Genomic DNA, 27,714 nt, shown 5'->3' on the forward strand with positions numbered 1-27,714 from the left:
GCTGTCTGCACTTAGTTTCCAGAACATTAGCTCTTCAGAGGTAGACACACACCCATGTGTTTTTCCCCCCATGTGTAGACCAGCACACAAAAGTAAGTCAAAAACAGTTGAACAAGTTAATTAATCAATGAAACGGATGATGTGTGGGTATATGTAAATCTTAGCCACGGATCATTTAATTCTAAGAGTAAATCCAAAGAGTGTTCAAGCACAAAAGGGAGAAATGTATCATTTCTTTGTGTGAAGAAATGATGAATGTAGTCCAAAGTATAAGCACAAACAACCCTTAGCTGTTGTGTACATGGTGTTCTCAGAAACATAAAATCCTTGGGCCTCCCATCAATAATTTTCTCCTACCCCCACTGAAGCCATCTATGATGCTGTGCAGGTATTATGTTCAGGGTTAAAAGCAAAGGGTAAAGACTGTGTCAAAGAGGACACTTCTTAGATCCCTAATCTCTGAACCTAGTGTACCACAGTAGCTAACCATTCTTATTCAAGCTCAAATTTTAGATAGTACAAAAATGGTCTCAGACTTATTAAAGATTCTTCTTAGAAGTAACCAGGATAAAAAAAATTTTTTTGATTTATCCACTGGATCAACCTAATTGGAGCACAGCAAAAATAAACATTTTCCCCCCGATTGTTCTATCATTCCTAAAATGCAGAACAGAAACATAGACATATAATAAATAGTCAAACCATGAGGTTATCTCTTCAAAGACGTAAAACTAAGCAAAGGACAGGTAGGACTGATGGAGATGGGCATGGATGTGAAGCATAAGGGAGACAACGAACTTTAACTGTCAGAGTTGAGCCAGAGGCCAAGTAATTGCGGGCAGAAATACTTAATTCTCCAATCACTCCACACCACCTGCCACCTCTGGGTCCTTAAGTAGAAGGCAGGATATACCAGATGACCTACAGAAGGCACTCCTTCCCCCAGAGGAGGAAGCTGATTACAGCTTTCAGGAGCCCCCACACTACATGCAGGCTACAATTAAAAGGCCTTCCCTAGAAAAAGACTGTAAAGAAGAAGCTAAATCCCCCTAGAGACACACAGAAGAGCAAGAACTGTGTTGACATTTCAAAAAAAAAAAGGGGGGGGGGGGAAAACAGCATTTTCCTAATACCAGCATTCTTTAATTGCCTTTTCTTGTTTCCTTTCTGGAGAGAGAAGGGAGGTGGGTGATGCAGCTAGATCATGTACAAGACCAGAGGGCAGCTGACATGAACTTCTATCTGGCCTCCGTGCACAAAGGCCTTATTATAATCCACAAATAAAAATGTGTGGGCAAGACTTGGAGAGTTGGTCCACGCCCCTCCACCCCACCCGGTCCAACTCACTTCCACCCCCGTGCTTTGAATGCATTTGTGTATGCACATCCTCTGACAGAATAGGTTCTCCATGTTGCCATGGAACTGTAGCCTCTGTAGGTTAGATGGAGGGATCACACTGCTTCCACACTTCCAACAGCAGAGGTAAGAATCACTGCATACTATTAACTCCACTATATTTCAGATTTTCAGTTGCTTGTCTCTGTATTTACATAACCTCTTTTTCTTTTCTTTTTTTTTACTCTTTGTAGGATTACCATAGTGGAGGGTGCTGGCTAACTGATTCTTGTTTTTGTAAAATCAGAATGCAGAAACTTGATGACATGTGTGCTCTGTGAGCTTCCTCTCCAGAGCCCCTCCCTGCTTACAGAGAATCAGTGACCTTATCACATCTTAGAGGAATTCATGAGAAATGAAAAATATAAATCAATCCATACTTAGTAAATATTTTGTGAAACAAATAAAACACCCTATGACCAGTAACTGTCTTCTCTGGCATGATAAATCTTAATGGTATTTATAATCTGATGAATACTTTTTTCAAAGAGGCCTCAACAATCAAAATCATATCTATAATACTTCTGGGAATATATATATATCCTTCTGCAAGTTCCTCTGAGGTTTTATTTCAAAGCTTATTTATTATCTTATTGTTTAAAATCAAGTAAAGAATCTAAAAAGGAACACAAAGTGATTTCCTAATGCAACCTCAATCTTGTTGCCAACCCTCCTTTTTGAATTTTTCACTCCTAAGAAAATGGTGATTGTATTTCTACAAAATCAAGTGCAAAGCAGTTAAAGAAAAAGATTTTGATTTCCTACCTGGAAATCTGTTTTTGTTCCTACTCACACATTCTCATAAACTTTAGTCTCAATTTTTCAGGTCAATTTACCAATCTGCTAATTAGAAGTTTTGTATTATGACTTCTCCTTGCACAGTGCATACATTAAAACTTGACTATAAAAATGACCTTACATGCTCTTTGTAACAGCAAAAGTGAATCTAATAATTTGAAGAATGATAATGCAAACACACGGAGGAGGAGGAGGCCAAAAAGATGAGTAATGCACACTGCACCAAACTCCACGTAATATGAGAAAGAAAAAGAAGATGAAATTTAAAAAATTAAAAATTACTTTGAGTGATAAAATAAATAGTGATGACACTGGAGGATAACCCAAAGAATAAAATATATGTCCATGTGTCCATATAAAAAAATAATTACTTAGGTAAATACTCTCTCCCTCAAGGGGTAAAGCTTCATTATTCTCCCTTTAAATGTGAGCTGACTTCCGAAGTACAGAATATGGGAAGAGAAAAGTAGTAACTTCACAGTAGGAAAAGCAGACTCTACCTTAATAACCAAGTGTTTCAAGTTAATGTCTCCAGTGATTAATTATATTGACAGATCATATCCCACAATACAAGGCAATGAGAAGGGCATCTCATCTTTGTGGTCTTCTTTCCTAAAGCCCATAACTCTAGTCTATAAAAATCCTGGCCAATACTCTTCAAAAATGCCCATCCCTTCTAAAAGTAAGTGAAGTATGCCACAGCAACCTATATTACAATATTATATACCATGCTGTATTTTGTGTTATATTACATTAAATATTTTTCAAGTGAGCAGCCAATTAATAAAAACTGAACATCTCAGTACAACTAGACAATCCTTTAAAACCATTAATTAAGCAAACGGACCAGACTTTGTAGGTAACAATTTTGTTTATATAGTCATGTTTCTTTTCCTTTGATTTTGAAGCTTCCAAAACCCATCAGAATGACATTTCCCAATGCTATAGACTTCTCTTTTTTTCTTACCACAAATAGTATGTACATTTTCACTATGACTAGCCACAACTTTCCTGTCATTGATAATCCTGGCAATTATTTAAATAGACTTATTCTGTATTTCATGGCACAACAATGTGGACAGCTCAGTGTTAGCTGGTTACAGTACCGCGTGAGCATCCTGGGCAGATGCCCCATGCCGCTGTGGATAGGCATTCCCCAGCCTCTTGGCTGGGTGACAGCAACCACAACAGCCCACAGGCGGGTAGAGAATGATGAGTAAAATGATAAATATTTGTGATGAAACAGGATGTTAGAGAGGGGGGAGAAGGAGTGGAATATCTAAACTACTGAACCACTGAAGCTACTTTGGAACTTTGAACAGTATCCCCTTGTTGTAACACTGGGAGCAGGAGACAGCTCTTTTCTCCAGTGTTTCCCTCTTGATTGTAAGTAATTTGCATAATTTTTCTACTGCACAACACAACATCACCCAGGCACAGAATTTAAGACATTGGGCTATCGAACCATAAGCACTATACCCCCAACAGATGCTGTAATCATCCATTGGAGACGGTTCAAGCAATGATGTGAAAATACACCTATTTTTTTTTAGTCCAGAGAAGGTACTTTCAACAGATCTGCCCTTGCTGTTGACTGACAATGCAATTTAAACAATTATTTAATTGTTTCATAATCTAAATGAAATGTTTCCTTTTGACCCCCTCCCCAGCCATTCCCATCCTGAGCAAGCCCCCACCACCCCAGTGTCTGTGTCCATTGGTTATGCTAATATACATTCATACAAATCCTTTGGTTGCTCTCTAACCCCCTCTCCCCTACCATTTGTCTCTAGATCAGTCTATTCTTGTTCATCAAATTATGTTGATCATTATATCCCACATATGAATGAGATGATGTAATATTTATCTTTCTTCAACTAGCTTATTTCACTGAGCATAAGAGTAAGCTGCTAAGTCATAAGCACACACTGGCTTGACTCCTCCTCCTCCTCTATGATTTATTAAAACCAACTTAATTCTCTTTTCTTAATAACTGTTTTTATTATTTTGCTTGCCCATTTATTTTTATAATATTTTGATATAACAATTTATCTTCTAAAATTACTTAACAAAAACAATCTTTCATTAGCTTTTAAATTTTTTCCTCCCACATATGAAATATTAGAAGATATACTGAATTCCTGTCTCAAATACAGTTGAGAAATATACTGCTCAACTATCTACTAATAAACTAAATATTAACAGCTAACTTAGATTATTTTTAATGGTTATAAGATCAATTAAACCACTAAAAAGAGAACGTTGGAATGCTTTAAAATTCCAAAATTATATACCCAGTTACATAACAGAATATGAGCATCAGAAGAAGAAAATCAACAACAAGGCAAAATTTAGAGAATCATTAAGAGTCTGCTAAAATAATTTTTTCAAATGGATAATTTAAAAACAGTTCTGAAATTACATTTAAATTTTAAAATTTAGACACTGGAAGATAGTGTCATAAGGATTCAAAAACACATGAAAATTTTTGTTTCCAAGCATAGAGTGTTTTTAAAGTGCTTTATAAGTATAAGATATAACAATTTTTATATTAAAACTGAAAGTTAAATACATTTACGAACCAGTTTCAATGTATTCAGAAGGTCTTGAATGTAGTTTTCATTTGCATTCTAAACTCCTAATCTATAAATGTACATTTACCTGTAAATATTATTTACTAAATCTTCTAAATATTCAAAGTAAAACTGATAATTCCCCTCTAGATTGATCATTCCATGATTCTAGAATATTCATGTTTATACACACACAGACCACTTGATAATAACTAAGAAGATAAACCTGATCAGAAATTGTTAAACCAGATGAGACTAAGCTAAAATAGTTAAAAATGAAATAACAAAACAAAAATGAAATCACATTGAGAAATATTAGAATAGTAATTATAAATAACAATATTTATAATATATAAAAAGCTCACAGAAACTTTAAAAAATACTAGGAGATAGAAAAAATATGACAAGTAAATTCAGGAAAAGAAACATAATTAATAATAATTTAAAAAAAAAAACACTAATTGTTAAAGAAAAGAAACTAAAACAACAATGCAGGCCTGTCTGGCATGGCTCAGTGGTTGAGCATCCACCTGTAAACCAGGAGGTCACAGTTCGATTCCTGATCAGGGCACATGTCAGGGTTGCGGGCTCAATCCCGTGTGCAGGGGGCAACCCATCAATGATTCTCTCATCATTGATGTTTCTATCTCTCTCTCTTTCCTTTCCTCTCTGAAATCAATAAAAAATAAAATTAAAAAACAATGCAGTGAAGCTTTAGTTTCACACTATTTTTTTTTTTTTTACTTTGGCACAATTGTAATGAAAATAGAAACTGATCTGAAAATAGAGACCACGCATAAAAAAAAAATCATATCCTTTTGACAAACACTACATTGGGAAAAAAACTGAATATGTAGACATAATGAAAGTTTAGGAAAATTGTGACCATTTAGATCCAAATTACATGGCCACTAAAATTAGAATATCGAAATCCTTTTAACTGTGCCACAACCATTACTTCTACGGGAGTTCATGACATACTACAAGTCATGTTGTTTGAATACAGTCACTTCTCAACTTACAAACACCTGACTGTTGGAAACCAAAAATAAAACCAGCTGCCGCTGTCCCCGAGTTGTCGCCTTCTAACACTATCAGAAGTCTTGCTGATACTCCCAGAGAGACTCAGCTGTTGTGAACAAATTCTTAAAATTTTAGAGAATTTGAAAGGAGAAAGGCTCAAAGCAACGAAAGCGGGACCAGCCAGGGAAACCACACAAAGTTGGTGCTTAACCTGGAGCGCACTCAATAAACATTTAATGAATGAATGAATGTTCACTCCTGTAGTTTGAGCCTGATTACTCTGCCCCTATCCTGTTCCAACAGACTGATAACAGGCCTCCTTCTTGGGCTCCTGGTTCCTAGAGCTGGACCTAAGAAGGGAGTCAAAACCCCAAAACAAGCAGCTGTGATCAACAGGCAATTCACAGGACCCATCCAAAAAGGTCCATTTCCCAAAGTGCAGGCAGACAGTATGTGATATAGAGAGAGAAAGGACAAGACTAGAATGGTGAAATAAGTCAGAAGTTGAAAGACGATCAAAGCTTATTAATAAGGATGTCCCATGAGAGATCAAAGAAATGAAGTGTTAGTTTGATGTAGGAAATGTGAAGTTGGTATCAAGGTGAGAGTGGGCTGGGCCTGGTTTGAGCCAACCCTGTGAGCCCCTCAAAGCACCCGTTCAAGATATTACTCAACTCCATTTGGATGGCCTTTAAGAAGCAGAATCATGCTTATACACATCAGAAGTCTATTAACTTCCCAATTCATTTCACCCTATGAATGATCATCTTCTGAAATTTTGTGCCACTCCACTGCTCAAAGATCTTCCTTCTTTTCTCTTACCAACTGAATCAGAGAAAATAGAATCTCGGCATTTGTGTGCATGCTTATGGGCCTCACCAGTGGCCATGAACAACAGGGGGCTGGGGGCATATTTGGGGAAGGGTTTGGGATGGGAATGGGGGGGATGTGGACAATTATGTGATACCATAATCAATAAAATTTTTAAAATAGTAATAAAATAAAAGCCTTTTAATTCAACAACCCAATGAAAGGGGTAAAACAATCTCACTCTCTCATTCAAGATCCATCACAATATGATCCAGGCTATACTCCTTAAGATTCTCTGACCATATCTCTTCAGGTTTCTTGCCTCCTGGCTTTCACTCATGGTCACTATGCTACACAACTACAGGGGGTACCATTTATGTCATAGTCTATGTGGATGGTGCCTCAAAAGTTTAGTAATATTCAATGCTAAGGCAGCCTTATAGGATGCTCCTACATTCATCTGTAACATTTTCTTCAGTGGAATACCAACTCCCAACCCCCTCTCTGCTTCTAAAGATGCTAACCATTCTTCAAGGACCATGTCTTCAAATAAAACCTTCCCTGGTCCCTATAATTGGTTGTACTCTTTTTTTCTGAACTTTCATCTCATTTGGTTTATGCCTCTTTTCATGCATATTCTCACTTTTAGTATAATGAGTTAGCTAGGCATGTCTTCCTACCAAAACTGGATTGTATGTATACTCCATGAAAATGTGAATGGAATAGGTATCACTTTTCTTTATACATAATTCCATGTCCATTGTAAAAATCAGAGAAGGTATTGTTGGCTGGGACTTTTGATGATTGGGGAATTAGAAAAGTTTGAGAGAATAGTTTTTAGAATAGAATGAAATATAGTGATAGGAGACATAAGATTAGTAAATTTTGATGCCTGGCCCACAGAATTTGAGAGAGTGCTAAGTGATAAGATGTCACTGTCAAAGACACACTTGTCCTTATTTCACAATTTTGCCTAAAACCAAACATGTACTCATGAACAAAGAAAACTTCCTCTTCACCCCATCCTCCCTCCAGGAAAAGGACTCAACCCTCTGAGAAAATGAATTCCAACTTCTACACAGCCTATTAAAAGTACATTTTTGAAACAAAGTACAAAGTAACCACACACTATTTAACCTTTTTTATATAATGTCAAAAAATAGTTTTCATTTTTCAGTTAATAAATGTCTACTAAAGGGCAAGTTTAAAGGACACAAATGTGAGACACTTGGAGAGGAGGTACACTATTCTAAATATGGTTTTCTCTACTAAATGGAGCCCACGTGTTTTCTTGGTATTTCTTAATATGCATTTTCTTAATTAATATGCATGCTAAATTACTTATTTTAATAAGGAAACCATTATGATCTATGAAATGCTAGGGTTATTATCATGAACATAGATTACCATACCAAATATATATATATTTGAGAGAGTGCTAAGTGATAAGATGTCACACACACACACACACACACACACACACACATACACACACACACACACACACACACACACTATGGAGTCTCTCCTATAAGACAAGCAGTCCATTAAGCCCTGGAAATACTGTAAACTGAGTAATTCAGTGATGTTGTCTATAGCTACTGAGATGAATGCATTTACTTACCCCTTCAATCTTCAGCTTCCCCATTTGGCTCACATTTTGTTGCACCATTTAAAGGTCTTATTTCTGACTTTTATGGTTTGTCTATTTTCTTCTTTCCCTTCAGACTGTCAGCTATTACTTTTGCAATCAATATGCCACCCTTTACCAATGACACTACCCTCTTTCCATCTAATATACAGCTCCTGACCTTCTTTAGAAGATTGGATCATCAGGCCTGTTAAAACTGAGCCTAAAATAGGGACAAACAAGCTCTGAGTAAAGGCTTCATACGCCCTTTATATCATTGTGGTTTGGTGAAATTATCCAGTTCTTTCTGATATGATATTCCAATCATTTTACTGACTGAAACATACATTGGAGAAGGCAATTTGAACGAATGTTTTACCCATAAAATATCTCATCCCTTCTCCCATCCTCTTCTTTAAAAAAAATCATAAAAATGCAACAGTGCTGCTCAGAAGAAATGTCCTTGCTGCCAGAAAAGTTTCTTTAAGCAGAGTGCTGAGAGGTGGTATCATAATGTATAGCCCACAGTTCTCAAGAGTTGTCCTCCAATCACCTGCATAAGAATGACCAGATGTGATAACTCAGCTTTTCCTATGCCCACTTCAGACCTAGTGAGTAATATTTATAAAACCTAAACACTTTGAATTTTATTAAAGAACCTTGGGAGCCTGTTGAGCATTATATATAGCTTGAAACCACTGACCTAAATAACCAGAATGCTGATTAAAGATGCCAGTCTGAGACCTAAAGATCCAAGTCCTCTGTTTTACTATCAGTCTGCAACATTTACTAAGTGCCACCATCTACAAAGCACTGGGTAAACTTGTTTAAAAAATAAAGTCTAAAGGTCCCTTCAGAACACAGGAAGTTTCCTTTCTAATCAGGAAGATAGAACACAGACATATGAAATATGTCTTCAAAACATACACACATCACTTAGGGGAACAGATGGTTGATCAGTGGCAGTCCTGTGTATGGGAAGTCTGGAAGGGACAAATAAATTCTAAGAGGGACAGAGGCAGGGACTGAGCAGAGTCTTGTTGGAACTCATAAAGGAAGAACTTCCAAAACAAGTGTGGGGCAAAATTTCAAAGAAGAGATTTTCAAGTGTGGATATCAGAAGAGATCAGAGATTGCCAGCGGATATTTCAGATAAAGGGGGAAATATGTGTAATCGTATCTCTTGGTATAACAGTCAACACAGAGAAAAAGAGAAATGTCCTAATGCAGGATAATAAAGACACTGAGGAATTGGTTTGAACAAATCACCTAAAAAGAAGCTTTTACAAACATATGTCATCTTAATAGACAGAGGAGTCATTGTTATGCCCAGTTTGTAGATGAGGAAAGTCAGAATCATCTCAGACCCTTTGCCAGAGTTCTTATTGCAGGGCCAAACTGGCCCCTTTCATCCATCAGGGACTCTTACTTGCTCAACTTGACACTACTTCCCATATAGAAAGATAGGTAATCCATTATCTGTCCTTCATAACAGCTGGCCATTCAAAAACATATTTCTCCCTGTTCCCTTTCCAGAAGACAGGGGGGGGTGGGGGAAGAAAAACTGTGTGTGTTGTGTGGATGTGTGTGCATGCGAGTACACGTCCACATGAGCATATATGTATTAACAACAGTGTGTATGGAGGGAGTGTCAATGACTAATTTAACTAGCTGCTCATTCTAATTTTTTCTTTATAAAGAGTTACTGCATTTCTGTATGATCGTGGAAGTTCCAGTGCTAGCATTTATGGCAAATTATGTTGAAAAGTAAAAATCAATTAAAGCCTTTTGCATGTGTATTCAAAATAATCCTCTGAAATCACCATACTGGGTTAGTGATATGTTTTCTCTGACTCTTCTGTCCAATAGCATAGCCACACATGGCTGCTTAAATTTAAATTTAAAATCAGCATTAAATAAAATTTAAAATGTAGTAACTCAGGTGCACCAGCCACATTGAAAGTGTTCCAAAACCACATGTGGTTAGTGGCTACAGGGGCAGATAGAGGGCACTCCCATCGCTGCCGAGTTCAACTGGACAGTACTGCTCTGGAGCATCACTCTCTCTGAAAATACAACTACAGATCCCAGGATGCACAACTGTCACTTACAATTGGGTATTTTGGTGTGTTTTTTTAATAGATTTTTATTGATTTCACAGAGGAAGGGAGAGGGAAAGAGATAGAAACTTCAATGATGAGAGAGAATCATTGACTGGCTGCCTCCTGCATATCCCCTACTGGGGATAAAGCCTGCAACCCAGGCAGGTAGCCTTGGCTGGAAATGAACCTGGGACCCTTCAGTCTGTAGGTTGACGCTCTATCCACTGAGCAACACCAGCTAGAGCTACAAACTGGTCTTAAACATAAGCTAACAATAGTGATCAAACTGTTGCCCCTTCCACCAAGCCTTTCCAATCCCTCCAGTAGAAATTCATATCTTCCACTTCAGAAATCCCTTGGCTCCTTCCATTCACCACTCTTTCCATGGCTGCCTACATCCTGGGTTGAGAAGAATGTGTGTACTCATTTCCCCCACAGTTAGCTCCTCAAGACCAGTGGAGTCATATTCATTTGCGCAACACTCTAACAAGGTAATACAGTAAGAGTTCCACTAATATAGAATATACTCTTAACTAAAAGGTTACTAGGTAGAATATTTTTCTAATGGGACCATCCAAAGGATAAAAATGTACATATGAAAGAGAATAAGAAAGAAGAAGAGTCTGAAACATGGTAAAGTTTCATAAATAATTCCTAAGAGGCTACTGCTTCAATGGAAATATTGCCTGTACTGCATTTTTAGAAGGAGAAAAATCAAATTATTTAAAAAGTGGGTCCAAAGAATAATTAGCTGCATAAATCGTAAGAGTTCTGGCTATGTATCCAATGACACTGGCACCAGGCAGCCCACAGAGATGGGCCCCTACCACTGTGCAGGGTGACAATCCAGTGCTCACAGAGACCTATGGGAAGTGGACTGCATAGCTTAAAAGGAGCCTTCATAAAATGTGTATTAATTCAATTCTTACTCATGCAATTACAACCTCTTCCAAAACTTAAGCCTTGGATTCCAAATGAGCACTTCTACTTTCAATCTCAGAGCTTCTTCTAGGCCACTTAAAAAAATTTAAAAAAAAAGGTAAATTTCCTTCGTGTTATCATTTGGATAGTTTCAAATCATCTAAAAGATAAATAAAATCTGATTTTTTTAAAAAGAAACATTTGGGGGAAAACCCCATATATCATCAGTACACATTGAATGTGTCTAAGAAAATGGGGGTGGGGGGGAGTAAACTGTAAAGAAGTGATCACATTTGTACTTCACTGCTTAGTGTTTTATTAGCCAACTTTAACGCAGTTTTCCATCCTTCACTAAGCTTGTGGACACTTTCCCACAAGCTGTGGAAGCTGGAGATACCTACTGGGCCACCTTAGATCAGAGGAAAAGGTAACTTCACAGGAAATGAAACCAAGTAAAACAGTGAGAGAGCACAACTGATGACAATCAGAGAGATCATGATAAGAAATGGAAGGGGTGCTGGTGTGGCCTGCAGAGGAAGTGAAACCTAAAAGAGAGCTGAAGACACATCATTTTCCACAAGAAAAGTCACCCACTCTTGCCCCATCCTCACCTTCACCCCCATCTCCTTCACCATGATGGCCTTTCTTCACGTTGTGACACTTTAGATTGAGAAGAAGTGGCCAACCTAAAGACCTACCCTAAAAAGTTCAGGATCAGTCAAATGCTGACCAGTAAATTGCACCCTGCACACACCCTTTCCCCCAACAAATCCTTTTCAAACTTGGGGCACTGCGGATGTGCTTACAGATTCTTCAGTCCTGGTACAGACACTGGAGCAGGATGACTAAGTGCTCAGGCTCTGGCACCAACCCCCTGGATGAGAATCTTGGCTTCACTGAACGTCTGTCTGTAACCCCAGACAAGCTATTTACCTTCTCGTTGCCTCCATTGCCTCATCTGTCAATACAGGTAAAGTACACATCAAATTTTAAGTTGTTCATCAATACTAAGATATGTATATTTTCCAATTTTCAACATTTCTGAAAGCAGACTATGTCTTACTATCAATGGCTTCTTTCAATTATTTGAAAGGTTTATTGCTCTTTCTTAAAGATACATCAAATAAGGTCAAACACTGCTTGATGGCAATTTACCATCCATAAAATATAGTAGAACCTACTCCATAGGATTTTGATAAAGATTAAACTCATTAATGTAGTTTAAGTGTTTAGAACAGTGCTTGGTCTTGAGTAAGATGCTTAATTTTTATTAGTTACTATTATTAAATTCAAGACTCTGAAGATGCACATAGTCATAAGACAAAATCCTCTTATTATTACCCATGAACTCTTGTTAAAATGATGGTTAATGCAGACGAGTTGGGAGAAATGGTTAAATATGTAACCAAAATTTGATTTATCTCCAGTCCTTGGCATTGTGCCCAACACATAGTAAGTTCTAATAAATAACTGTTGACCAAAGCAATTAAATGTGAGACCCAGCCAAATTTGTGCCAAACGGCTCCCCATAACACACAAAGTATTTACTATTCTTTTATCTAACGGGAAACCAGTAAATACATGGCTCTTTAAACCTCAATTATTATAACAGCTTCCTACTTTTTAAAAATATTTTTTTTTTTTATTTCAGACAGAAAGAGAAAAGGAAAGAGAATCACTGATTGGCTGCTTCCTGCACACTCCCCACTAGGGACTGAGCCCGAAACCTGGGCATGGGCTCTGACATCCTAGTTCATAGGTCAACGTCCAACTACTGAGCCACACTGCCCAGGCAACAGATGCCAACTTATTAAAAGCTAGGAACATTTGTCCAGATTGAGACTTTATGCAGATTCTCTCCTCTTATGCTCCCTCTACCTCAACTGCTCACAACCTCAACTGCCCACAAATTTAAATCCTGAACCCCATCTGTTAAGGCTCAATTCAAATTTAATTTCCTCTAAGAAGTTTTGTTCCTATCTTATCCTGCCCCTTTTGGGCTTTTTTCTATCCCCACCCTCATATTCATCTCAGTTACCATACACAATTTATTTTTACCTCATTGGACAGAATATTACTACCTTGTGTTGAAATATAAGTATGAGATCAGTCTTGGTTGTCACTGACTCCTAGGAAGGCCTTTCAAGAGGCAATCAGCCTGTATCCTGTTTTTTTTGTTGTTGTTGTTTTGTTTTTAATATACTTTATTGATTTTTTTACAGAGAGGAAGAGAGAGGGATAGAGAGTTAGAAACATCGATGAGAGAGAATCATCGATCAGCTGCCTCTTGTACACCCCCTACTGGGGATGTGCCCACAACCAAGGTACATGCCCTAGACCGGAATCGAACCCGGGACCTTTCAGTCCACAGGCCGAAGCTCTGTCCACTGAGCCAAACCGGTTCCGGCAGCCTGTATCCTCTTGTTATACATTGAATTGTGTCTGTCACTAGCTCACCCCACCTCCAAAAGATATGTTGAAATCCTAACCCCAGTACCTCAAAATGTAACCTTATTTGGAAATAGAGTCATCCTCCCAAGATAGAATTAGTTAAGATGAGGTTATACTTATGATGAGTGCAACATGACCTGTATTGTTACGAGAAGCCTGTCCTATGAAGGCACAGAGACACATACAGAACACCAAGTGAAGGTGGAGGCCAATATCGGAGTGATGCATCTACAAGTCACAGAATGCCAAGGATGGCAGACCATCCCCAGAAGCCAGGAGAGAGGCATGGAGGGAATTCTTCCTCAACTCCCTCAGAAAGAACCAACCCTGCTGATACTTTGATTTCAGACTTCTGACATCCAGAACCATGAGAAAATCAATCTCTGCTGTTTTCAGCCACCTAATTTCTGGCACTTAGTCACAGGAGCCCTAGGAAATGAACATCACCCCACACTTTATGCTAAGGCTCTTTATTGCTGTCTGTCTCCAGTTAGCCTTTCCTATCTTCGTGGTGGGCTCATGCACTTGTTTCAGGCCTTTAAGAGTCAGTTTCTCCAGGGTCAGCCCCAAGCCATCTCTTTTTTTCACACTATGTAATCTCCTTTCACCCTCTCATTTACCCCAATTACGAGCCTATATGCTGATGGCTCCAAAATTTCTGTCTCCAGTCTCTCCTCTCTCTAGTCTAGAACCACATGTTCAACTATTTGACATCTCCACTCAGATTCAAAACCACTTTAATCTCAATGAGTCAAAAAACAAAAGTCACCACTCCCTTAAGCCAAGCTCTTCTATAGTGAATTGCATTCCTATGAGTGACATTTCTGCCCATTCAGGTGCACAGGCCACACATAGGATTCATTCTGGGCTATTTCCTCTTCTTCATTCTCTATACCAAATCCCCATAAAATCCTATATATTTCTCCTCCAAGAAACCTCTCAAATCTCCCCACTTTTCTCCATTCCCATCTGCACCATCCCACAGTAGAGGATTAATCCAGTGTAGCGATCTAATCCCTGGATGGCCACAATAATCGCTTGACAAGTTCTCATTCCACTCTTGGCACTCTCCAGTTTGTTCCCCAGCAGACCGAGGGATATTCAAAATGCAAATCTGACCCTTTCACCCCATGTTTAAACAATTTATATGGCTTCTATTGCACTCATTTTAAGATAAAGACCCAAATCCTAAACCAGATTTAAAAGACTGCATGCAATGACCCAGCCAACTCTGTGAAGTTCCCTCCCTTGCACTTAGAGCTCAGCCACAGTAGTGCTCCTTTATGCCTTTGATGGGAGCATGATTCTATCCATCACAGGGTCTAGAGCAAGCTGCTCCCTCAAGATGTGCAACATCTTTTCTAAATGATGGGAAAACATTAGTATTTCTGAATTTATTTTACTAAATAAGAATCTTATAAACAACTTCCAATGATATGTGAACCCAACAGCTGCCACAAACCTTGGGCATGATTGTACAAAGGACAGTAATGTTAACCAGTGTACCATAAATAATCATATCTGTATGAATCCTATTTCTCTAGTAGCTTCCCACACATGCTCAAAACCATACTATTTTTCTCTAGTTTTACCAAGAATAGTCTTATAATGAAACAGAGTACCATACATTCTCTACTACCCTTTTCAATACCTTCTTCCTTCAACACGCTCCTCTTTACTTCCTATTTATATTTTCTATTAAACAAACTCAGTGTTAAAAATGTGACAGTACCCAGAGAGTGTTCATGAATGCAAATGCTGCTTCCTACTAACTACATCCTCCAGGGCCTCATACCCTACCCAGCCCTCTTATCTTAGGAGTCAGTTCTGAATTTAGATGCTACTAAGAAAAATGTCCTAAAGCATTAATAGACTAGACACCTCCTGTATACAGCATTTGGAGGTTCTGCCGTGGCTTTCAACTCTGCAGGCCGGTGGCAGTTTCAGAATTGTCTCCCCAAGATTCATGCCCATGAGGTCATGCCCACCTGACCTCTTTGGAACATGATACCCTGAAGCACAGCTGTAAAAATAGAGCACTCTATACCGACTTCTTGTTCACCAATGAACATACTGTCCTTTCAATCTTAGAGAACTAACAGTCATATAACTATATAAATACCAGGTGAAATAAATGAGTGAAAGAGCCTTAACTTATATAAATGTATTTTCCCATGACCAAGCAGTGTGAAAATAAGCTCTGACACCAGGTACCAATAATTTAGGAAATGATGCTGGCATAGAAACAATCTAACTGAGAGAGCTTGGTGTCTCAGATTAAATCATTCCACCATGATTTTTTTAAATATATTAATATCTGTAGTTAACACAGTCATATGTTTCTTCATAGCACCTAATTCCCTACATATTACTTTAGTTCTAAGTAACACAATTTAGATTGTTTTATTTTTAAAGCATAGTTTTCTGCTCAATTTAAATGTCTTTGTTAGTTCCTAGTCACTCACCTATACCATAACTCTAACTAGTATAATGACATTTTCATTCGCTCTTACTGGCTTTTTTAATCCCAGGATGTTGTCAATGTGTTTCCACTTTAGGCCTATAAAAACACAAGCAAAAACAACCCTCAAAAATTACAAAGATCTTTGAGGTAATTCTTTTTTCTTTTTCTTTTTTTTTCTTTTTTTTTTTTGAGACAAGATCTTAATGAAGTAAGTAAAAGGAAAATTAGAAAACAATACTACATGCCTTTTGTATAAAACACCCTTTGCCCTCTTTCTGATAACAGTGGTTTGTTTGCTTTTTAGTGGTGTCAGAGCTTTATATTTTTATATGGATTCATAATTGTGCATTGAAAAAAAAAAATGAATCCTACTAGATTCTCATTGTTCAGGTCAGGACTGTGCTTGACCAGCTGCAGCTCAAATCAGGAACATTCTACAGATTCCAAGGTCCACAGCAATCTTCTTCTCACATAGAGGCCTTCTGTCCAGAATTGCATTGCTCTTAAGGAAACACATATCATACCAGAGTAGAGAAGTTTATCGTTATTTACTCAAAGACCTCCTTGTATGAATATTTTCTTATTTGCCTTCTACAAATAAATTCCATGTTCAAACCTACTAAGCTTTAGGAAATAAAATGCAGTATTCCTTATCTATGCAAGAATGATAAATGGCATTTTTAAATGCTGATAATTATAAGTACATTTAGTTTTTTATAAAAAGGATACCCTGACATGGCTCTCACTCTGTTCCTTTCACAATAGTGTGACGTGTGACTATTCTCAAGTAATATTAGTAAACTGTAAATAAATATATGCCAACTCCACATCCATCACTAATGTTAAATAGCAAAAGAATCCTGGTCCTCAACAGAGGCAAGAATATCTCAAAGAAATAGCTGTTCACCAGATGTAACTATAGAAGTCAGACACTCTGCATAGTCTTTACTGTAGGTAAAAAGACAGAGCTTAAGTACATTTTATGTCCTTAGACATAAAGTTTTGAAAAGTATTTCTATGGTAGAACATGAGTTTCATCATGAAAAGTAATTCTGTTCATTGCAAAGACACAGTAGTTCAATCTTTCTGTAAGCCCAGCAAAGATTTTCTTTCATATTCATTTCCTCTCCCAAGATAAGACGATAGTCCCATTTTGCATAACTGCTACAGAAAGTCAAAGAGTTACAGCTAAAAAGAAAGTCACAAACATAGGAATAATGTCCCTATTGACATATTCTTCTACTTATTTGTCATTTGGTTATCTTGGTATCTCCTAAGTGCTGGCTCCCAAAGGTCAGGGCACTCAGAGCTGGCCTTGGTCCACTGGTCAGGCTTTCCCAGGGACATCCCAGCGGCAGGCCATTCCTGCACCATTCTGACACCCCCGTGAATTGACGCCAGGACCCACACCTGAAGGTGAGCCCATGTAACTACCAGGAAACAAATCCCCAAATATACCTTAAAGCTTCAAGAATTTAGAAGCTGGATTGTTGCTTAAAATAATAAGGCAATAAACTTCCTTTAGAAAAATAAAAGGAACCTACCCACCCAGAGGAAGAACATTTTTTAAAAAAATCAGATTTATGAATGGAGATAACGTAATTATTAACACACTGGGAAGTGAGTGGCGGAGGGGGTGAGGGATTGGGGAGAGACAACATTCAAACTCAGAACTCAGGCTGCCCAGCTCTGAAACCCAATTCCTTGTCATGCCCTGAACTCTACATTTCCCATTATATTAGCTTCAGTCTTCCACATTCTAATAGCACCTCCATTAAACCCAAACCAACTATATTTCATTTTGTCATACCTAAGAGAAACAAAGAAACTAAGGCCCATGATCAAACCAATATTTTCAGAAATAAAATCTAAGTTTCTAAGTTCTATAGTTGTCACTAATTTTGCCACAAATATTTACTGAGCAACAAGATCAGCTACAAAATTTGCAGAGCCCAGTACAAAACAAAAATACAGATTCCCCTTGTCCAAAATTAAGAACTTCAAGACAGCAGGACATTAAACAAAGTTTGAGGTGCTTCTGAACAGATCACATGACTGCCCACCCAGGAAGCTGGCCCTATTGAGCCTCTAAATTCCTGAGGACACCATCCTAGGCACTGAAAGTACAGAGGTGTCTTTTAATCCACAATCCCAATATCCAGAAAGGCACAAATGTAGCATCAAAGATCCTGTAAGGCAATCAATGATAAAATATAAATTGTGTTTAAGAATTCAAAGAACCTTTGGATCTCAAATTGCTATGTAGAATCTTAAGGTTAAGTGCTAGAAAAGAAAAGGTTCAAATTCAACGGCATTTTTATCTTCTTTTATAAATCAATAAGCTTTTTTTTTAAATGACTCTCCTTAGATGAAAAAAAAAAGGTTGCAAATTATTATAATAGTAAATAAAGCACCCAGGATGGCAATATTGCTACTATCATGATTCTTTGACTATTTTTCAATGTACTAAGTGCCTATTGTGCACCTACTACATTGAGTGGCCAGATTATTATGATCTCTGAACGTATAATAATCTGGCCACTCAATGTACATCCTATATAACAGAAGGCTAATATGCAAATTGTCCCCTCTACCAAGAGTTCAGCCAGCAGGCAGGCCAGCCAACCACCCATGTCCCCTCCTCCTGGCCAGGCTGGCCAGACCCCACCCATGCATGAATTCATGCACTTTGCTTCTAATATATATATATATATATATATATACACATACACACACACACACACACACACACACACACACACACACACACACTGAGTGGCCAGATTATTATGCATTCAGAGATCATAACAATCTGGCCACTCAGTGTATATGTCTATATCTCATTTTTAAAAAATCAAATAATGTCTTATATTTGCTGAATTCAAGCCATTCAGAGGATTCTGAAGCAATAGTCGAGGCAAAAGAAATATCATCTGAAATATAAGAGACAGTGGCGTCGCCTTTTAATTTCTCCATCCGCACCAGCATCTGCACCTCTGCTCCACGTGGAGCACTGTTCTAGGCACTGGGGACTCAGTGAGGACAAGACATAATCTCCCCCAGCTTGTGAGATTCACTGGAAAAGACAGACAGTACACAATCAATTCCTTTAAAATACTTACTTAAGTATTTACAATTATGATTGCAAGATATAACAGAGAATTGTATTTATTCTAGGATTTTCCTTCAAGAAGCACAAACATCTTAGCTGAGTAGAAGCTATTTTTCTATTCATCCTAATCAGAACTCTAGTTTTGGTCACTACAAAGGCACAAGATGCTTCTGTAATACACACACACACACACACACACACACAATAGAATATATCCCCAAAAGTAGATACATCTGTAACTCACATATTAATCAAATTACATGTTTGGACCATAATTGCAAATGAGGTGTTGGGTCTGGGTTGATGTTATAAACTTTTAAATTCTAAGTATAGTCCATAAAAACTCGCCACATAGTGGTTTTCATAGAACAGCATGCTACCTGGTTGTTATGAGATTTAATTAATGTTTCTAAAGATCCTACTTAGCCACCTCCAACAAGATGCTGCACAAAAACTAAGGATTACTGCTAATACTGATCTGGAGTAATTGATCCTTATATTAATACTGCTAAATAAATACTCTCATAATACCAGGGCTATACATGGCCAAGCTGGGTTGAAAAGTGGTTAAGTCTTATTATACAGCAAATAAACATGGGGCAGGGGACCCAACTATAATGTGGCCACAAAGAATGAAACTAACATCCACTTTAAGAGTTTTCCTTGTTGCTTCAGATATGCATTCTGTCTAATTTTACTGTAGGAGGAGAGAAGGATCAAGAGAATCATACCGAAAACTTGTCTGCATTAGCATAGTGCTTTCCAATTTTACAAAACATTTTCACTTGCACCACCCCGTGTGCCCCTTGAATCCATGAACCTGCGGAGGCTGCTCTAATGGAGTCTGCTCTCTGTGGCATAGCACCAAAGAGCTACAGCTTCCTCTCTGTCCTCAAGGTCTAACTTTAATTCCTTTAGTGGTCCACTGATAATACAGGTACAAATATTTCTGTGCCCTTCATAACCAAGTAAGAGTGCTACCAAAGCAACCTGAGTGAGGCCCGGATGGTGGAAAGAGAGGATCTTTGTTTCAAATTCTGTCAAAGGTAAAAGCAATCTAAAAGAGACATAAGTTTAAATCCATAGCTCTTCTTCTCAATGCAACTCAAGTAATCTTCAATTTCTTTATTGCCTAAATCAGCTGAAAGTGTCCCTGGGGAAATGGCATTGTACTACATACACATCTAATGATCCTGGGGGAATGATTTTAAAGGAAAACATTTAGGCCACGATTACAAAAGCATCGGTCAGTGATCAGCTTGATGGCTCAGTTGAACTTAAACATGTAAACAGTGTATGTTCCAACTTAGAATAGTTTCTAGGTTTATTATGAGCCACTGGACAATATTTTAATCTATGAAATCCTCTCTCTGTCAAGCCTTTGATATAAGAAACCTTAGCAGACCTCCCAGTGAACTTTGGCATTTCAGCTGTGTGACCAAAAGAACAATGGACCATTACAAAGCCTATTCATAAGCCAACCAGAGACCTTTTCACAAGGGATGACTGCCCAGCTGATGCTACCCTTCTGCATCATCCTCACGAGTATATAAAACACCCAAGATCCAGGTTACTAAATTATAGGCCACTAGTTCTAAACATTTCAAAATGTAACTTGAAAGATCACGAATGCAAATGCAAACACCTATCTATTCAAAAGACTGGATTTACTTGTTTGGCTTCAATTTCCTAAGCTTCTCTCTAGCTAAAACCTAAAAATGTAAAAAACAAAACAAAACAAAAAATAGTAAAAATCCATCTATAATTTGAGGATACCGGTAGTACATCCAAAGGCAAGGACCACAGCACTGTTCTAAAATTTACAAGACCATTAGCATTTCTAAAAACTAGATTCACTACCCAAATCATAACGATTCGATCACAAATACTACAACACTGTCCATGCCATGACTGTCCCCAAGTGTCTCCCAGCGCGATGCCTGTGCTTCGCGCTCAACAGGCACATCTTTGTTTCCACAGCAAAGTAGAAGGTGACAGTTGGAAGGAGAGTGAAACAAGAGGTTTCCCGGCAGGGCTTTGTGGAGAGAGAGACTGTACATTCTATCAAGGTGACTAAAAGCCTGCTCAGGCCTCTGCAGTCAGCATTATTCAGCACTTATTCGCTCGATTTCGGGGAGCCTGCCAATGCTTTTGGCCCACCTGACCGGGTGTTCTCTCTATTATGCAAGCGCTGTGGTCTCCCCAAGGCCAGTGATCGCCTGGCATTCCTGTCTGTCTGTTAAGCACAGAGGCGTCCCCTGGCACGCCGGGGAGAGCCAGCCATTGCAAAGACAGCGCATCCTCCTCGGCGTCCCCGCCCAGGGCTCCGGGCCCCGCCGACCCGACCCCGAGGGAGCAGCCCAGGCTTCGGCCCTGAAACTAGGTCTAGGCCAGCGCCAAGGCAGCCGCCAGAGAAGCAGCCCCACTTTCTCCGAGCAGGAGGGGGAGGCGGGAGCATTTCCTGTTGTGCAGCTGAACCAGGCGGAGACGTCATTGCATTCAAACTCCCTAGGGTGTCAGCGGACAAGGGCCAAAGTTCAGGCCCTTCCAGGGCGGGCCCAGCGCAGAGGGGCGAGGGCAGGGCGGTCGGGGCTCCGGCTCCTGGCACCGGTCCCCGAGCCTGGTGCCCGCACAGCCCGGCCCGGCGCTGGGCGCAGCGGAGCCCCTGAGCAGCCGCTCTTTCTCCCAATGAACCAGCCGGGCCACTGCTGTGGGCTGGCCTCTCCTTCTGTGTTTTTCCCAGGGTGAAGGCCAAGGCGTGTGTGTGTTTCAAGGTGTTTGAAGGCAGCACTTTCCTTGTGTAAGATTCTTTGCTTCATTTTTAACGTAGGTGCCTTTCCCCCCCCACCACCACCAGGTTTTTTTTTTTTGTTTGTTTTTGTTTTGTTTTTTTAATAATCAAAAGTGAAATCTTGTCAGTGTTGTTGCAATTGTGTGTCTCTGATTTCTGTCTCCCATTGTGGATTCCTCTTAGAACTGTCAGAGGAAGAGGAAAAAGGTATCTGTGCTGCATAGCTTCCCGGAGGTCAAAGGCAAGAAGACACCTTACACATCTCTAAAGCATGTTTTCATTATTCAAACACCCATTACACAACATGGAATGTCCTTTTACTTAGGAAGGCCTTAGTAGATCATATCTCAAATGTCTAATATAAAAGAAAAGTCTCTTAAAAATCTTTCAATCTTGTACTTACTCATTTTAAACAGCACACAAAACTTTTGGCCAGGATGTTTTAAAATGGAAATTACCCACTCTTATAAAAATAATGGGGATTGTTAAAAATTTCCTTTATCCTAAATTCCCAGCCTTCCCTTTAGTTTCAAACCATAAACCAGATTATAACCATATGTAACTCTAGAGAAGCAGTGGTTTTAAGGTTTAGAAGGGTTAAAAATAAGACCATAAGGTATTGTATAACCATTTTTAGATTAAAAACATAATGTGAAAATGACCTTGTCAATTAAAAAACAAATTATAGATCCTGTTTTTCTCAAGGTGAATCAATGTTACAGATGTTATATTGTGCCAACATCTCTAACATGTGCACTAAACAATGTTTCACATCATTACATGGAATTAAAATATTTAGAGTTTCACAAAATGGAAACCACAGACTCTGGGTGGTAAGGGTATGTCAATGTAGGCTCATCAGTTGTAACAGATGTATCACTTTGGTACAAAATTTTGAAATTGGGGGATAATGAGGGGGGAGGACATGGGAAATCTCTGTTTCACTTAGTTTTGCTGTGAACCTAAAACTGCCCTAAAAAAATAAATTCTATTTTAAAAATAAATGTTTAGGGAGTTTTAAGTATCATGGTATTTACAATATGTACTGCATGATAACCTACAGATTTACAAATAAATGATGAATCCTAAGAATTGACAAAGAAATAGTCATCTTGATGCTTTCATGAAGTTCATCATCTGGGTCTATCCCTCCCTGATAAAGAAGTTACTTTTTTAAAAATTATTGAAAAATATATATTTTAATGTACATAAAAGATATTACAATTTAATATATGTTAGTTGTCCTATATAATCATTTACTATGTAAGGACTTCCACTTAAGTGATCCAAAGCCCCTGAGTACTTTTTTCTGTAGTCTTATTTTCTAAACATCTGAATAAAACAGTTGAGTATTTTATCACACAATATCTTAAACCTGCATAGTTTTATTATTGTTTACCATTTGTTTTACATATTTTCCTATCCCCATTTTATCAAGAAATTGGCTCAGAACACACGGCTAGCATAGATGCATGGATCTTAGAAGGGCTCCTTTAAATCTTGCTGTAAAGGAATGCCACACCCTTCCCTTTCCATACTCCACAAACTCCAAACTAAAACCAAGCCCTCTGTACTTCCTAGGATGCTCTGGGCTGGCTTAGGAGCCAGTGTCTCTGCCTGTGAGTGCTGGGAGGGGCCTACAAAAAAATCACACCCAACTGCTTTACTTATCTACTTTGAATACAACAATTGTTAAACAACTTCCGTGAGCTTCTCAAACTGCTATCAAAGGATTCTTGAATGTAAAAGTGATACCTATGTGTCCAAATCCTGGGAAACACTGCAGAGGTTGTGTCTTCAGCACGATCTCATACCAACATTTTTCAGTGTCTTTTTTCCCCCTCAGATCAGTCATCAATGTATCCATTAAATCTTTGCAGTGATTCCTGAGTTTTTTATTAGAACATACTTAGACCTACTCCTTTACATCATCAGTCACTGCAAGTGACTGCCCAAATTCTGTCTAAACTCACTGTAGGTTTTATTCCAAGTTCATGTTCTCTGGTTTATACTTAATTGCTAGTGATGGCACTTGGAAAGGACAAAAGAGGGATGACTATTATCCTATTTTGTAATCATAATTTCAAACTAAATGAAATCAGTATTACCATAAATTTAGTACAGACTGAGATATAAACACCAGTACAATAGCAATGAAATAAATCAACTTGTGAATAAATACATAATTGAAAATATAAACCATAATAATAAACTATGAACTCCTCATGTTCCTGGTGCTATTTTCAAATGCATCTCTTTTATTTCACAAAAGAGAACAAATAAACTGTGAGGATAAAAGGATGCTTTGTAAGGTAATGCATATTTTACACTTTCTCTTTAGAAACTGCCAGGAAATTTTTTTTTAAATATTCTAATTTTATGCTTTCAAGAATATTATGAGAGTACACAATTACAACCCAGGAAAATATACTCATTTCATTCAATGGAAAAGGATTGAGACTTGACATTTCCCAGGTTAATTCTTTAAAAACTTATTATTTAATTCAGGATTGGTTTCATTTACATGTGTAGTTATGACATGAGAGTAGCGGATTGCGGCAGTAATGATTTGGGTCTCCATGTTTCTGAGATCCAGGCTCTCTACCACCGAGCCTCCACATGTTCTTGGATGCTGAACAGTCTTTGATATCACTTGTCTGTGAGAGGCTGACTGCTCTTATAAGCTGCAATCGCTAAACATATTCAGAAGGGCATACTAAGTTCTTATTCTTCTCTCAAATATCCAATATTGAGTATTCTTCTCAAATGAGCATTCATCAATCATTTGCTGTTTTTCCAGAAAACTGGCTCCCAAGAAATGCAATGACCAAACCATCGGGATGCTCTTCTTGCCTCGGTTCTATTTCCATTACACACTGCAGGACCACAGTGTTTCTGTGAAGCCAGTTCTCTCCGAAAGCAGAGCCCAGCTCGAAGTTAACTGTAGGCAGCAGATGAAGATTATGGCTCACTGAGTGAACAGGAACATGCAGGAACTAAGACAGAAGTGCATTATACAGACACACAAGCACACAGATGAATGAAGAAACCTTTTATGAAAAACCCACCTACCTACATGCTTCACAACCTCAGGATTCAGTAAGACCCTTCAGCATTTTCAAATCCCATGATTTTTTTTTCTTACAAACTGCCCTCAAAAAAGACAGCCTTCTCTTTATTAAAGGGCCCTTAGCACAAATTACTACTGCCTTGATCCCTTCAAAACTGGATAACTATACAAAGTACAGCACCTGTCCCTAAGACAGTCCTCAGACCTACAGGACATTCAAACACTGTCCATTCCCTCCTCTAGATGATAACAAGAAGAGGTATCATTACCTCATACCTTTCAGGCTCTTGGTAAAAGCCAGTATGTTCTTCAAATGGAAATATATAAATAGTACTCAAGTGTTTCAGAACACACTCCCTCCATCTATATTTAATATTTCAGAATAGACCTTCAATAAAGTCTAAATAATAGTAAAATGCTCAGATGGCCTATAATCAACTGTTATTGAAACATCAGTGTTCCCACATGCATTAAATTATAATTAAAAATTAATGAACTCTATGTTGTTTTATTACAACAAACTCTTTTCTATTGTCTCCTAGTCCCTCACAAAGTTCTGTGTACTTCTCCAGAAACTAAAAGAATGACTAAATCTAAAATAAGTTACTTTTCACAGTGATTAAAGGTTCCAAAATCAAAGTACTCACTTTTGTTTTGGCAACATACAATAATTAACACTGCTATTGTCTAATGTAGGGGTGTCAAACTCAATCAGAGAAGGGGCCAAAATCTAAAATCCAGCCTAAATCGCTGGCCGAATGAACAGTCATAAACTGTCATTGTGATGGAAACGCAGCGGAGTGCAGTGATGACAGCACGGTGCGGGCCACATTGCAAGGCCTGGCGGGACGGATTTGGCCCGCGGGCCTTGTGTTTGACACATGTGGTCTAATGTATTGACTGCTTCTCCACATAAATCCACTTGTACTATGAAATAGTTGTCCATTTAGGTATTCACCATCTCTACTATTCATTATGTGGATTAATAAGCAATCTATGTAGATAAATTAGAAGAAGAGAGTTTTTTCATAGTTAATAAAGATAGTCAACCCAAAGTAAGACTATTTTTCAAAATTATTATTAACATGCAATAAAACTCATTGTATATGTAAGGTACTTTATAGGTGACAATATTATAAGTAACACACCTACTTAGAAGTATTTCCCAACATTCTATATCTCCATTTTTTTAAAATATGTTTTTATTGATTTGAGGAAGAGAGAGAGAGAGACAGAGAGAGAGAGAAGAAATATTGATATGAGAGAGAAACATCAATTGGTTACCTTCCACACATGCTCCACTTGGGATCAAACCCACAAGCGAATATGTGCCCTGACCAGGAATTGAATCTGCGATCTTTCAGTGCACAGGATGATGCTCAACTAGCTAAGCCAAAGAGTCCAGGGCTGTGTCTCCCTTTTTAATTACTATAAATTGAAGAAAAGGTCAATTTATTTTATACTAAAATGGCAACCATTTGAGATAACCTAGGTGTCAGTATGGCATGTCATTTATATGGCCAAAGAGTAGTAAATAGAAAAGGTATTAATAACTTACACAGGTGTGAATATAATATAACAACATGTCTATCAGCAAAGTATTTACTTGACAGTTATGATTAGTAAATGTCCTTGAAACACTTGTTGGGTTTCTGGGACAAAGAAAGTAATAATGATATCTAATTCAAAGACAATATGTCTTAAATGCAAAACACATAATTCATACTCTTTATAAATGAAATAGAATTTCTGCATGGATATTTTCACATATATTTTATTTCATTTAACTATGTTTGTAAAGTTATGGAACTACCAAAATCAGGAACCAAATTTTCAACGTGTTACAGTACATGTGCCCACCATTCATTCTTATTTTAGGTACAAACTCTTTAAACTGCAATACAGGCTTTACCCAACATATTCCAAACATTCTAACTTTTTACCAGTATTCACTTGATATGCATCTTATGCTGCCCTTAAGTCAGATGCTCCTCTGAAAACACTCTTGATACTTGCCCACATTGGTGCCCGTCAAAATTAAGGCCTATCTGAAGCATCCCTTTCTCCCATGAAACCTCTTGGGATCTCATGGACCAGGGGTGATTTTATACCTTAACATTTCATATATGCCTCTCGTGTAGTAGTTAAACTGCTTCTTTTAATTATAGCTCCCTTAGCAAAGTTATTTCCCGTAACATAATAGATTATAAAGTTTTGATGATGAAAACAGTGAAGCACTCTTCTTTGCATCTTACATTCTATTTCTATCTCTACTGTGTTTTATATTCCCATGTACCTTACACATGCCAGAACCTCAATAATTACATTTATGAAAATAGATTTTTATTACGGGAGTATACATTCCAACTCTGTTTCAGTTGTAAAAGTCTTAGAAAGCATGTCTAGTAAGTCTTTTCCATAAAATGTTTCTAAACCAGTTGGCAAGAGGCTACATTCTGAAGAGTAACTGGAGACAAGCAATTTATTTTTTCGGGACTCATAACAAACATAGCCTGGAGTACATTTTCAGACATGAACAGCCTGATCCCTGAAGAAATTAATAAAATGAAAATG

At 38.0% G+C, this 27,714-nt stretch overlaps 1 protein-coding gene and 1 long non-coding RNA gene across 4 annotated transcripts in view; one reads left to right on the plus strand and one right to left on the minus strand.

Annotated features, from left to right (window-relative positions):
- The window catches only part of HIVEP2 (HIVEP zinc finger 2), a 170,763-nt gene that overhangs the window by 130,058 nt on the left and 12,991 nt on the right, over positions 1–27,714 (minus strand). The gene's annotated exons all lie outside the window — the stretch shown is intronic.
- On the plus strand, positions 21,511–25,632 carry LOC123651342. The gene is made up of 2 exons (XR_006739982.1): positions 21,511–22,105; positions 24,871–25,632. It is a non-coding gene; the product is annotated as an uncharacterized LOC123651342 (long non-coding RNA).

Source organism: Pipistrellus kuhlii, unplaced genomic scaffold (genome assembly GCF_014108245.1).
Source record: "Pipistrellus kuhlii isolate mPipKuh1 unplaced genomic scaffold, mPipKuh1.p scaffold_m20_p_5, whole genome shotgun sequence".
Taxonomy (NCBI): Eukaryota; Metazoa; Chordata; class Mammalia; order Chiroptera; family Vespertilionidae; genus Pipistrellus; species Pipistrellus kuhlii.